Raw genomic sequence first — 14,442 nt, 5'->3', positions numbered from 1 at the left:
TGGTAAGAGGAGATGAAAAGTTGCCAGATTTAGAAGTCACTGCAAACAGCTCCACAGTTCACGAGGATGCCAGTGGATTCGAAACAAGGAGGGGAGGGGGGCGCGTGCTTGTTTTCATTCCAGTCTCACCATTCTACATACTGCAGCTTTAAAGGCCCAGTATTATGCTATTTTTCACTCATCTCCATTTGTTCTAAGAACCCCCAAGCCCTCTGAAAAGTCAGTTTAATGAGGCTTCTAAAAACTGGCTGTTTTGGGGCCTTCATTTATATGCATGAGTGTGTGTGTCTATAGATGCAGACTCCACACCATGTGTGCATAGCGATTTTCTTTCGCTATGCACACACTCTTGTTATTGTTTTCAGCCAAAAAACTGCACATTACAGTAAAACACATGGCTATTTAAGCAGTTATTGTGATTGTCAGTCTGACAAAAGCTGCTTCAGAGTGTGTTTATCACATCAGCAGCAGCGGAGTTAGCTGTTTCAAACACATTGCGTATGTAGCTTTACATATATGACAATAAAGTATAATGTATATTCTATATTAAACCGCAGTGTTTGTTTTACCTGTGAGTTAGTTTGAGAAGGAGGAGCTCACATTCTTATAGGGCAGGAGGAGCCAGGATTGTCAGGAGGAGGAGTTTACACTAGGTGACGTCACCTGGCAAGAAAAATCCAACTCGCCCGTTTGGAGCTGACTTTTTACAAAAAGTGGAATAACAAGGGAGGGAGGAAACAGAACTTTTTCAACTTTGGCCCTGTGAATGAGGCTAAAAGGATGAATATCACTGTAACAAAACCATTATAAAATGAATTTTTCTTAATAGTAACCCTTCAAGGCAGTTTTAGGAGAGCAGCATCAACCACATAAATTAGAACACACGAGCAGACAGATGCCACTGAGTTTGAAAGTTGTACCCAACAGTTAACTTCATGAACAAGCTGTAATGAGCAATATCTAAGATCACAAGAATAGAAATATACTAATGTAAGCACCTTAGCATTTAAAAACCTCTATGTGCTACATTGGTTCCATAATCAATAGACACTATTTAAATCTGCAATTACGGTAGTAAGATTAAAGTAGGATTATTTTTTCTAAATAAAACATCTGGTCATAAAATATGTTTGTTTCTTTTTTTGCGGCCCGATAACAACAAACTACTGCTGTACAACGTTTGTTACATAGGGAAAAAAGGTGAGTTTGGGTTTATGGATTAAAGGAGGGTGGATATTCTTTTACATATTCCTTCCACGGTCCCAAATTGGACAATGTTGTTTGATGTTATCGGTATCCTTGAGACTTGACTTGTACCCTGGCAGGTTAGGCTTCAGCATTCACTCTGTGCAGGATGGATGAATGAATGAATGCATTTCCACAACCTATATGACTAACCGTGAGGGATCCCTCTGTAGTAAGTTCATAATGAGCGTTATTATTACTATTGTGCGCAGGCTGAGTGTGTCTTTTTTTGATGTTCACAGAGACATAGGAACAGGATAGTGATACTCCTGTGAGGCAGCCAGCTCTCTGATAAGCACATTTCCACAAAGCTCCAAACCCTTGAACTGTCTGTTTCACTTCACCTATAGCCCCACAAACACAAGCTGCCCTGGGCATTACAGCTGTCACTTTTCATCACAGCATCAAAGACATATACCTCTGCTGTGAAGCAGGAACTGGGGAGTGAAGTGAAAATAACTCCCTCGTAACCGCCTTCCCTCCTACCTTTTTTCAGAGATGTTGGTTTGAACTTCACAGATAAAAAAGCAGAGAAGTAATTAAATTAACTACCAACTAAGCACAGATATTGAAACATATTGAATATATTTCTTATACCATCTGTGCCTGGACAACTTGAAGCTCTGGTGGCTTGTGAATGGCACTAATTATGATTGCAGCATGATGCTAAATCAAAGAGGTTGGACTTGCCTGATTCAGTGGCCTTCAGGAGTCTAATTCAGGAGTTCTACTTACTGAATCACATTTTTGCATAGAACCAAACAGTTTAATAGTAACAAGACTGTATCTTTTTTCTGTTTGTTTTTAAAATTTTCCAATTTGATCCTAGAGCTACAAAATACAACACTGTACAGGCCAGTTTATAGGCTAGTTGTTAAAGCTACTGGATATCAGATAAAGACATAGTGTAGGACTCATAAGTCAATAAATCAAAGATCTTTTGCTAAAAAAAAGATGTAAAAGGTTGAAATTGATGCTTGAAAGTTTGTTTTAATCTTCACTATAAACACTCCCTTTATTGACATTTTCAGAAAAGTTGTGTGCATTGCATTGTGGGATGTAGAGTCCCATAGATGATGAATCGAGGCATTTTTTCTTCATTTTAACCGTGATTTGCCTTGTTTGTCCCCAAAAATACTGGTGATTTCCCAACACTTTTTTTTGTGTTTTCACAAACTCAAAGTTATGGCAAATACCCCTTTCATTTTCCTACCCTGACTCCCTCTTCCCTCCCCCCTCACCTAGGTGTAACGCTGCCCTCTCTTTTTATATTCTCCTTTTAATAAAGTGTTTTTTTACCCTTCCTTGCTGGTGATGGTCACAATTATGTAATAAAATAAATTCTTTTTTTTTTTTTTTTGAGCAAATGATATTCAATCTATTGATTAGCTAATAATTGTTTGTCTCCAGCAGCTTTAAAAAATGTAATCTTTAGTATAAAATGTGAACCATTTCTAGTGAACTTTACCCAAACACAATGCTAGCAGTACTGTGGGTTTGAGGTGTGCATTTTGTAGTGTTGTGTTCAAGACCACACTATCCGAGACCAAGACTTGCCCGAGACCAGAATGCACCGAGACCAAGACAAGACCAAGACTTTCGGGAGCCGAGACCGAGTCAAGACCAAGACCATAAATATTTTTTTTTTCAATTTAAAAAAATCTATAAATAAATAAAACTATGACAAGGTTCGACAGTTAAATAACATTCTCCCTTTAATTTTAGTTTATTTTAAATACATTTGACGGACAAAAAAGGTGCCTGCAAAAAAATTAACTAAAATATTAAAACTACTTCTGTTACTGATAAAGTCACAATTATTCTACATATTTGAAAACAAGATTTTTATGTCAACTGAATGTACAGCAAGTGTTTAAAAGCATTTCTGCCAAGAAATAATGATTCTTGATTCTGATTCTTGAGTTGTGCAGGTCAACAGGTCACAGATTTCACAAGATAATTTTTTAGTTTGAAAAAGCCTTTACACAGGCCCTTTTTATTAATTCACTTAGTTGATATAGTTTAATTTGGTTGCTGTAATGTAACTAGGATATTCAATTAACAAAGGTTTCCAACTGTAACTGTAAAAGTGAAACTTTCTGAAATAAAACTACAAACAAGTTGTCATCAATGTAAAAAACATAGATCTACAGGTAGATGTGAAACTAAATAAAACAAACTCAAACCCTGGAAAAGTCATGTGACAAATTAATCAATAGTTCTTGTTGAGAATTATTATTATTCTGGATACAGTGGAAACAGAAACTATAAAAAATAATTATATTGTGAACCTGTTTATGTTGTGGGGAACATATTATATACATCAATGTAATTGGAGTCTGAAGCCACAAAAAAAACACCACTTTAAAAAGAAAATAGACTAATATCAGACCTCTTTACAGTTATTTGGCTCATTCTGTGTTAGTGCAACTCTGCGGCGATGACGCGCTGGTGACGACATAAACCAAGATGGCGGCGGCCCCGACTACAGCCGACATCATGTAATAAAGCCTTAAAAGACAGAGATATAATGAAAAGAGTGGATGGACAGAGGCATAAACATGCAGACTTTCACACGGACACACACGGACTTATTAAACACACACGGACCTCGGTACACACGGTAAACGGAACAGGCGTCACCGCTCGGCTGGCACTAGGACCCAGAAGCAGAGTAAGTGCGTCCCCTATCCAGCCTTCACAGGCTGTAATATCATCAGTTTATCATTTTACCAGTTGTTAGAGCTACTGTCTTTACCAGGGAGATAATATTAATTCATGGTGATTTTTTTCTGGAGTTTTATTGGGATTTTTACCGGTGATTAGTTCATATCAAATCATGAATAAAGGATTGTTTTATCCCGTTCTTCTCCGTGTTATTATCACATTATAAAAAAGTTTAAAAATAGCAGGAATTAGTGCTGGTCTCGAACGGTCTTGACGGAAAATCCCGAGTCCGGGCAGCCCGAGTCTGAGACAAGACCGAGTCAAAATGCTTCAGAGTCCGAGACAAGACCAAGACCTTTAAAATTTGGTCTCGAGACCAAGACCGGTCTTGACCACCACAACACGAGCATTTTGACCTCACAGTTAGAGGAATTTAATTTTGTGTTGAACAAGTGGATTTTCATGTTTGCAGAGGTTTTTCTGGGTACTGAAGTTTCCCACATTATCAAAAACATGCATGGCATTTCCTAACACTAAATATCATCCCATCTCGTCTACTGCAATAGCATCCTCTTTGGTACAACCTCCACACTCCTAAATAAACTCCAATACATCCAAAACACAGCTGCCCGCCTCCTCACCCACACAGGCTCCTGTGACCACATCTCCCGTCCTCCAAAACCTCCACAGGCTCCCCGTTGGCTCCACATTTAATTCAAACTCCTTCTTCTAACCCATGAAATCCTTAATAATCAGGCCCCCTCCTACCTCACAGACCTGCTCCACCCCTGCACTCCCTCCCGCAGCCTCCGTTCCTCAGATGAAAATCTCCTCACTGTTCCCAGGACCAAGCACAGAACCTGGGGGGATAGAGCTTTCACTGTCGCTGCCCCCACCCTCTGGAACTCCCTCCCAAGCCACATCTGCAACTGCACCGACCTCCCATCTTTCAAATCACTTATCAAAACTCACCTGTTTCACTCAGCTTTTAATGTTTAACCACCCACTCACTCATTTCTTTTTTTCTGAGTTATATTTTCTTCAATCAATGTGCTTGCTGTTGTTTTTATGCTGTAAAGTGTATTCAAGTGTCTCAAAAAGCACTTTTAAATAAAATTTATTATTATTATATCAACTTGAAAGCTTTTGCAAGATTTCTTTGTCCAAGTCTAACTGGGGGACTTGGTTGTAAAAAGCCTATTCATAACCCATTTCCCTCTATAAATTTATGCTCCAGTCCGCTTTCATACCGACAACATTTCCCAGAAGACAGAGGGACAGCAACAAGAGAAAATCCGTCTCTCTTTATGAGGCAAAGGGAGACCAAACAGGTAAGAACCCATGTGGAAAAGAAACCCTCTGGTGGTAATAATCCCAATACTCCTATTTGACCATTCAAACCAACCCTTCAGGAAATAAGTCCTACATATATATGTATATATATATATATACACTCTATAATCTCTGTCTCAAAGGAAGCCCCCACATGCTGCAGTACATCTACTCCCAGGGCATACATTTGTCTTATGATAGCAACCCAAGTCAACAATAAAGGCTTTTCTACAGAGTGAGCTGAGCAATACCTCTGGAACCAATGGGTAGATGGACATGAGTGAGTGACACATCACAACACACCATGCCGGTTTATGCCTGTGTGTGTGTGTGTTGGAGCGGGTGGGGTGTCATCGTATGATGGTGTCAAAATGAAAGATAAGTGACAGAACAGTGCAGAGATGGATGGATGATTGTATTTAGAAGCTATGAATAGCTACTTTTATAGCACGAGCTGAGCCTCTGGGACCCTAATGTATTTGTCTGTGTGTGTGGTTTGTGCACACAAGTGTCAAGTGCACACATTTGTGGCCTGCAGTCTCTTTGTAGGATGCCATTGGAGAGACTTGTTATGTTAGAGTAAGAAAAGCAGAATTGCAGTGTGACAGCTTTATCAGTCTTTACTGTACCATTGGCAGCCAGAGCTGCAGGAACAAAACACAGGGGAAAGCATATATCGTGATTGACTTTTATATGTTGTGAAAATATTCATTTTTCAGGGCTGTTTCTTAATTATTGTAGGGATTTTGTTACTTAAAAAAAAGCAATCAGTATATTGTGCACACAAATGTGGGCTTAAAATAGATATTTATCAATAAATGTGGTAAAACATGTTGAAGTAAGAATTTCTTAGACCGAAATAATGGTTTGTTTACTTTGAATTACAGTACAAAAGTATACATCAATACTAGTTAGCCTGTATACATTCTCTGTTTTTTGTAGTAGCTCTTGTACATGCAAAGCTAATTTACTTTGGGTGACTGCTTTCAAAGATATTACACAGTGGTACAACAATAAAGATTAATCACTATAAACAAAACTAATTAAATCTGCATGAATCATACTTACATTCCAACACAACATATGTCGCATTTCCCTATCTGAATTAGAAAACACACAAGAGGGTACGAGTACAAAATGTCCCACAGAAAACATTTCAAAGAGCTAAAGATGCTTCATCCTTTTTCCTTCTGGGTTAAGAATGTATTGCATGCGAATTCCACAAAGGTAATTATGAAGCACAGCAGAACCCCAAAGCGGGGGAGTAGAATAGCTGGTAGCCATACCAACAGTGGGTGATAAGGGTTTTATGGCAGGTTTGGTGTAATGGGTAATACATTAAACTTAGATAAGAAACAGACCCAGTAGACGGACAGTCGTCCTAAAGAGAGGATGAAACTCAGTTTTATTTGCCAGATAAAAATTATGTAAAAAAAAATGCTTCCTCCTAAACTGTATCCTTCTAAACAGAGCTGTGTCCAAGCTACCAAAGGTGTGGATGATGGATATAGCACGTGTACTGACTAAAACTAGGAGAAGAGATCACATTACTCCTGTATTAGCCTCTCTGCATTGGCTTCCCATAAAATATAAAATAGAATTCAAGATTCTTCTTCTCACTTATAAAGCCCTAAATGGACAGGCACCAGTCTATCTCAAGGAGCTTGTAGTGCCATACAATCCCCTCAGAACACTACGCTCTCAAAATGCTGGCCTACTCGTTGTTCCATTTGTCTCTAGAAGTAGTATAGGAGGAAGAGCTTTCAGTTATCAGGCCCCACTTCTCTGGAACCATCTACCAACCACGGTTCGGGGGGCAGACACCCTCTCTACCTTTAAGGTTAGGCTCAAAACATTCCTCTTTGGTAAAGCTTTTAGTTAGGAACCAGCTCATAGCTCATAATTAAGATGCAATAGGCATAGACTGCCGGGGGGGGGTCTGGCATGCTCGGTTGGAGAGAAGTTGGAGAGGGCGTTAAGAGAGAGGTCATTTAGGTTAATGAGGGACCGGAGAGGGTCCCATTCCTCTCTCAAACACTCCCTCTATGTCTGCTTCTTCCCTTGTGTGTTTGCTCCTGTACTCCTTCTGGCTTTTGTCTTGCAGGTCCGTGGGATCCTCAGTGTGGAGTTACAGAGTCTCAACAACTCTGTCTCCACCCTTTCCTCTGCACACACCCAACACAGCATAACGTGGATGGCTGTTCATCATAGGAATGGGATCCACACAAGGTTCCTGCTGCTTAACAGAAGGTTTTCCTTGCCGCCATGATGAATTCATGTTGGGTGTGGGATACATATGTATGTATATACGTATATATGCATATGTGTGTATCCATAAAATGAAGAGTCCGTCCTTAAGACTGCTCTACTGTAAAGTGTCTTGAGATACCATTGGTTATGATTTGGCGCTATACAAATAAAAGATTGATTGATATATTTCTACATACATATGTCTAATCAAGCATGGTAAGAGGTTTGTTGACACAAATGTCTTTAAGTTCAAATCCTAAGCAAAAAACTAACAAAAGAATGAGGAAGAAACTTTTTGGTAGTTTACATAACAGTTATATTCTGAAGCAAGTTTACCCTACTACTCTTATTTTGATGGCTTAAAGGAGCATGGAGCGTATCTAAAAATTAGACTCTATAGTGACACCACGGTGGTTAGTGTAACTGCAGTCATCAGCCAAGCCGCAGCGAGAGCACGCATTAACTGTTTAGTACCGGAGCACAGCTGATACTGATAGAGAATGGTTACCCGACCAAAGCCCGACGGGACCCAATGGGTTCGGACAGATATTTACAACTGTTGTTCGGGTTTGGTCACATAGTGTTGTTTGCGCCCAGCGTTCCTCCTTTTCTGCTGCAGCTGATGTAGCCCTGTAGAATGCAACTTCAACTGAAACAGTAAAAGCAGGATCTCAGTGGAGGGAGGATGGAGCAGAGGAGGACAATTATAAAGGAATACACTGTTGAAACATTCCTTTTTCTGCCCAATAACATAGATTGTCCTTATCTTTGATAATAACAATCACTTTTGCTTGTTAAGCGTGTGCTGATCTGATGTTGACATTAACAGTTGTTTATTAATAAAATTGGTGCTTACCACTTAACGTACATATGTAATTCCTTTAAGAAAAAAATTAGGTTTTCATTGTTGGGTCGGACTCGGACAAGAAAATGCGGCCCGAACCGTCCTCCAACCGTGACACAGTTATTTATTTACTCGCCGTTCATGTGACTGTTTACTGCAAGACCTATGAACATGCCTCTCCATGCATCTGTGGAACCAAACAGTAGTTTATTCCACTGTGCTTGTCTTTCTTCAGTCTCCAAGCCGCCTTCTTCTCATTCTTCTTTAATTCCGGCAGTGGGCCCGGAGCCGCCTCTCCAAACGTTATTTGACGTCACCATCAGCGTCATTTGATTTCACGTCTGCAGAACTGTGGAGGAAATTTGTGCCCGGAACAGTAGTACAAAATGTATCACACAAGCTGTTCAAGGCAATAGGGAGAAATGTGTGTGGGATCATTCTCTTTGGTTTAGAGCGCTTCATCACCCATTACCATTAAATTACTTAAAATGAATGTTTATCTTCTCACAAATCCTGTCCTATGCTCCTTTAAAGGTCACAGCGGGGAGAATACAAATTGGTTTGAAAGGTAGACATAATCTAAAGAAATTCAGATTCACTAAGGAACCAGCCTGCAATATCAAATACCTGTAACATAGTGGCACAGTTTTATACAGCACAAATAAGCATTGTTTTTCAAAGATGCATGCCTTTTTCTTTGGCTTGCTAAGACCCAAAACTTGATTCTGAAACAAGTCGGCTAAAGAATCTGTCAGATTATCAAAATATTAATTATTTTGATACGTGACATTTGATACCTTTGGCATTATCATCCACCACATATCCAGTCAGCCTAAAGCAGGGCCATGAGGCCATAGTATACCCTTATGTCTGATTGTGACTCCTAAGAAACTTGTTATTTCATTTATGTATTCATTTGTATATTCACTCATTCATTAAAGGGGATAGTTGGAATGAAATTCACACAATTTGGAAAAAGATTTGGGGTATGTGTTTAGAGAATGCACAAAAATGCACTAAAATCTATATAGAGATCAGCTTAATTTGACCTTCTTTTCACTTTCAACAACCAATAGTCGTGCAGAGGTGAGGGGTATCAATCCCAAGCAATGGAATGGAAATATAAAATAAAATAAATAAATTGTTGGTAAACTTGAGCCATCAAATACAATTAATACTAGCTTTAATTGGTTGATTGGTTGGTTTCCCCTACATTTTTTACCCTTTAAATGCCACAACTATGAGTCAACAGGTCAGTCATTGGCCTTTTGTGCTTCATGGCTAATTCATACATCATCATGCATGAAAGATCAAACTGAAAATGCTCTAACAACACAGGCAGATCATTAGTTGTCCAGTTTAATGTGTAAAGATGTTAATAAAAGATCACTAAATTGTCTACATAATGGTTTGTTACAAATGTGTGTTATAAAAACGACCAGATCATCTGTTAACAATAATGGGGAAGCCTACAGAATTATACACTATACAGCATAACTCACAATGAAGTCTGAACAGTCATTTCAATGAATGCTGCTTCCTGTTGTGATGGCTGGATTTTGATTCAGTTTGATTCTTTGTCCTCGTGAAATCCAATGCTTTAAATAAATGCTTTACATACAATTATACAAGCTGTTAATGTTTGTCACAAAAGACAAAACGAGACAACAATGAATGAGAAAACTGTAACTTCAACCTAGTAGTGATGGTAGTTCCGATTAGACAAAGGGAATTTACATTATTTGCTTGTAGCTCTTGCAGAGTTGCATGAGCAACAGCAGTTTTTAACCTGCACCCAGAACATCGCCTTTATTATATGACTGCATCAGAAAAATGATGGTGAATAAATCGAGATTAAAGGGATCGAATAAAATATTTTATGTGTATGATATTTTATTTTTAAATAGTAGACAAAGGAAAAGCCAAGCCTGACTTCCTGTTTAGGCTACGAATCCCCAAGGGAAAGATTCTGGGTGCACAGCAACAAAGCAGGATGCAGTGCTAGTAGTTCATCACAATACATTTCAGGAGTAAGGAGGACAGGCAGTAGCCTAATTGCACGTTTTTCTCAACCTTGATTACTTCTGATAAAGAACATCAGACAGTCTGTTGGGCCAGAATATTATCATATGTTTTTCCCATATAAAGTTTTCTTGTATAGTTCTTTTTTTTAACATAAAAACCCTGTAAAAATATTAGTGGCCTGGTACAATGAATGACATGAACCCACCTGACCATGGCCACGTTATTTGGATACCCCAGATTTAATATATTGACACCACAGCCAAACTAACTGCATTACATATTGATGTAACAGTAGATTATATATATATATATATATATATATATATATGTTGCCTTTGGCCATTTTCTCAGCACTCTGCTTTCTTGGGTTTTGAAGATATACCAGCATATGGATGTGTGTTCGAACATCATTATACACGGTATTCAAAATCAGTGACATTGTGACGACAAAGAAGCTAATTTGAATTAGAAAAAAACATGTAGCAGTCACTTGTTATTCGTTCGGGACCAGTGGCAACAAGAGCGCTGTAAATTCTGAAGTAATCATAAAAGAGCAAAAGTCTTTGATGCTCAGATGAAAGAAATGTGGTGTTTAACGGGAGAGCTCTGTTTCTCCCTGCCTCCATTTTTGACATTCAAACACATTAACAAAGGAATAGCCTTTTCTTTTTTTTCACTTTTGTAGAAAATCTCAGTTTAGAATGTAACCATATTTCAGTGCAGTTGTACTAATGTTTTGTCTATTTCCTATTTGACATTTGTCGATTTCTTTATTGTGGAAATTCAAATTTACACAACTAAAATGTCTTCAGACTAAAAATGTAAACCAAACTAAATGGTTTCATCTCTACAAACACCATGAAACTTTCAATTTCAATCTTGATCATTGCAACATGAGTTCCAAAAAAAAAGCAGACGCATTGTCACAGCATGACTGAGAGAGACTAAATTGCAATTTATGTCATTGATAGAGGTGGGAGAGAAGTTCACAATACAATACAATACACAATAATGGCCTCATGAAATCTAGGCAATATACAATATTATCATATCGTGTAGGGAAAAAAATACATATTTATTTATTAATTCATCGTTATGTTTTTTAATTTTTTTCACTTTGAACTCTCTATGAGCATTTCAAGTTTAATAAAAGGAGACTGCTCCCTTTAAAAGCGCAAAAAATGTAAAGTGCCACTGCCATACTGACAATATATGCCAACAGAGCCACATAGCAAATATGTCATTATCAGCATCATGAGATCCATTAAAAAATGAAATGTTAATAGTCCACATACATATACACGTCCTTTGCTTCTAGTCTACTTGAAGTAGAGCAACAACGGAGAGTAGGGAGAGTCAGCATGACATGTTGTAATATATATATATATATTATGGCAAGCCATTCAGGAAATTATATATATATGAGACTTAATATATATATATATGAAAGACATTGAACTCAGTCTTGGACAGAGTTAGGCTGAAAGATCCTATTAGATTTAAATCTGTGATAGTATGACAAAGCTAAAAACTATGGTTGACCCGATGGACTGCCTGTGACACACTGACTAAAAGGTTTTAACACCTTGTACTAAATATAAGATGATGATATATTTTCCAAAGATAAACCAAAAAAAGTAGAATTCAGATTTTAATGTTTACATTCTAATTTAACTGACGTGCACCTGCCGTTGAGATTGTCGTCATCAGCTTTATTAATAGAATGGAAATGATGTGGGAAACAGTGCACTGGTAGTCAAATGTGTTATGTGCACTTGTCTAAAGCTTAAGGCTTTTTTCTCACTTGCACCATGTCCAAAATTAGCATTATATTAAGGAACCATCTAATTTAGAGATCAACATGAGCATCGGGTGAGTTTTCATCCAGTTTGAAAATGTGTGGATAGAAGTGCAAGCTAAAACATGACAACTTAAATATGTCTTACTCATTGCAAATGGTGCTATCAAAGTAATGGATATAATGTTGGGCTGAGAAACTTACCTGTCCTAGCATACGTACGTCAGAGAATCATAACTGCTGACTTTTCTAACTCTCCCTCATGTCCATCCTTTCTTGATCAGCTCTTGTTCAGCATCTAAGGAGCTATTTTCCGTAATGAATAGCACAAGAGCAGCCACCAATTAAAAAAATTATAATTTCAGGAAAGATAACTGAATCTCTCACCCATTTACAGTCTGATTAACCATGCTTCTGTGTTGACAGCACTGTTGGAGGCTCAAAGAAACAAAAAGGTAAACATGTCCTGTATAGACCCCTTAATGGCCCATGTCACGAGTGACGTGGCTGGAGGCAGAAACAGGAAACGCCGCTGGCTAAAGACTATGGAGGCTAGTAATGTTACAGCTTCAGAATGTCGTCTTGTTGTGTGTCTGGGTGCCAGAATAGGAGGAATAACGTTAGTGTATGTAAATTAAAGTTTTATAGGATTCCAGTGGACACTCGTGCTCCGAAAAACTAAGACAATTGAGGTTTGGCCTCCAGGCTAAGCCCCGCCCAACAAAATACGTCACGATGTTTCCAAACTATCAAAGGGTCTATTATTTATCATTAAAAAGGAGAATGTTATAGGTAACCGCAGCATGTTAAGTGTGTCTGACCTGTGTATCATACGTACAGGTGTCTTGTGCAGCCTTGCTTAAAACATAACACTTTATACAACATTTGGCTCTAGAAATCACATACATCTTGTTGCAGCAAACTAAAAGACTGTCATTATCACCACTTTTGGCTGTCAGTTCTGTCAATGTAGAAGTAAACAATCAGCTGCCATGGGATGGACCAAAGCAAACCATTGGGATAGAAGAATGACATGGATTCTGTTATGGCAATTATTATATTCATCATCATATCGTCAAATGTGTGTTCATGTCTACAATTTGTCATGTTTTAATACATGATGACTGCATTACTCTTTGCACTTTTAAACAGCTGAGTCATGTTAGATTAAACAGTACAGATCGTATTGCATCCACAGTGCAACACAGAGTCTCTGCTGAAGGCCAAACTCAAACTCACATGCAGATAAACACGCACACACACTATCAAGGACAGATAACAATGGCGCCCAACCTTCCTCATAATATACACATCTTCATCATCCTCCAACATCTCCACTGTTGGGAGCATGTGACCCCCTCCTTTTCTTCCTTCAGGGTTGGGACTTCTTCTCATATCTGTATAAAGTTTAAGCTATTAAAACTGTTAGTCAGTCTTGTTTTTGCCCTCTGGCCGGAGCCTTTTAACCATCCTTGTGGTGGGCTGCCTGTCATTCTTACAGGATGGAAGCTTCTTTGTACACTTTTTCATTTAGTTTATAATAAATCCTTTTTTTATAAAATCATCACACTTTGACTGGACTCCATCATTCAACCAGAGCAATAAATCATGTCTCCAAATGAGGTCAACCGCAAATTTGCCGCGACATTTCTTTCCAGTGACATACTGCCAGAGTCCAACAGATGCACACCCAATTCCACAGGACCACAACCCAGTGACACCCCATTCGTGCATTATTGGCAAAAAAGACAACATATTTATCCAAATGGACCAAACCAAAAACAAATACAGTGGACATACAGGCAGTCTTCAAATGGCCTCTAGCCGACAGCTGACCGCCCAATGTTTAGATGCTGGTTACAAAATTATATAAATCCTTGAAAATGTTTAGTTCTATTATTGTTTTAAAAACAAGACAAAAATCTACCCAATCAGTCTTATTGGGCCTAGTTTCTAGCATCCTAATATGCTTTGTTCAATAAAAATAGGAATCAAAGACTGCTTGGTTTCGAAGGATGCTTAAACGTTTTTAAGGGAAAGTGAACCTTTGTTTTTCTAAATGAAACAAGGAATTGGTATCCACACACACACTAAGCTTCATGTAGTTGTGTTCCTTAAACTGTTACTCTTAGTTTGTTTTTTAAAATACAATTTGTAACTATTTGGAACCTCCCATCACCATATATACCTGAAATATGGGCTAATGACTTGAACCTCTAATCAGTACTGAAATAGTTTTTATTATTATTATTATTACTATTTGGCTAAAACTCCGACTTAC

At 38.2% G+C, this 14,442-nt stretch overlaps 1 protein-coding gene across 2 annotated transcripts in view; it reads right to left on the bottom strand.

Moving 5' to 3' along the window:
• cpne5b (copine Vb) overlaps positions 1 to 14,442 on the bottom strand; it is a 188,776-nt gene that overhangs the window by 114,974 nt on the left and 59,360 nt on the right. The window lies entirely within an intron of this gene.

This window comes from Gouania willdenowi, chromosome 5, assembly GCF_900634775.1.
Source record: "Gouania willdenowi chromosome 5, fGouWil2.1, whole genome shotgun sequence".
Lineage (NCBI taxonomy): Eukaryota > Metazoa > Chordata > Actinopteri > Blenniiformes > Gobiesocidae > Gouania > Gouania willdenowi.
The sequence above is the reverse complement of the archived record's forward strand: the minus strand, read 5'-3'. Positions and strand labels throughout refer to the sequence as shown.